A 765-nucleotide genomic window follows, 5' to 3' on the forward strand; every position below is an offset into this window, starting at 1 on the left:
CCTTTATCCAGGTCTTTCAGTAGATCAGCCTGATACGCCTGAAGCACCGACATCGTGTGCAACGAATTGACAGCCTGACCTGCTGCTGCGTATGCCCTGCCATTCAAGCGAGATGTATCCTGAAGGGGCTTAGATGGCAAGGAGGGAGTCTTAAGAGAGGATGTCTCACCCATAGAGAGATAGCTAGTCAGCGTCTCTTCTACAGGGGGCATCTTCTCATAGCTGCTTTCGCGCATCCCCTCGATGTTGGGCATAACTCGTATGCTGGAACCGATGGATGCGTGAGGAAAACGGCCTCTTCCATTCCTTCTCGATCTCTGTATGGAGATCAGGAAGAAAAGGAAGGCTCACCTGAGCTGGAGGGCTATGGTCAGTAAGATAACGCTCATCAAGACGACCTCGCGACGTCACTTTCTTGGTCCGCTTCCATGGCAAGTCAAGCCTCGCCGTGGCGTGATCCATAACCTCCAATAGCTCAGTCATACGCAGGGCAGGAGGATTGGGAAAGACAAACGAGAGCGGAGCTTTTTCAGCGAAAAACGCTCACAGTTAACGTAGATTGCCCCCTCGAGGATATCGCGTGCATGCTCTTTGCCCAAACAAAAGTGTCAAATAACGACGACATGGATGCACACATCTTCTAAACGTCTTGCTAGTGCTCACCATAATGAAGGAAGAAAGATTGCTCTTACCACAGAATGCATGCTTCAAACAAAACAGTCAATGAAGATGAAGAAGAGTATGACGTGTTCTCCCGGTGCCTAT

Source organism: Sinocyclocheilus rhinocerous, unplaced genomic scaffold (assembly GCF_001515625.1).
Source record: "Sinocyclocheilus rhinocerous isolate Xijiao unplaced genomic scaffold, SAMN03320098_v1.1 scaffold498, whole genome shotgun sequence".
NCBI lineage: Eukaryota > Metazoa > Chordata > Actinopteri > Cypriniformes > Cyprinidae > Sinocyclocheilus > Sinocyclocheilus rhinocerous.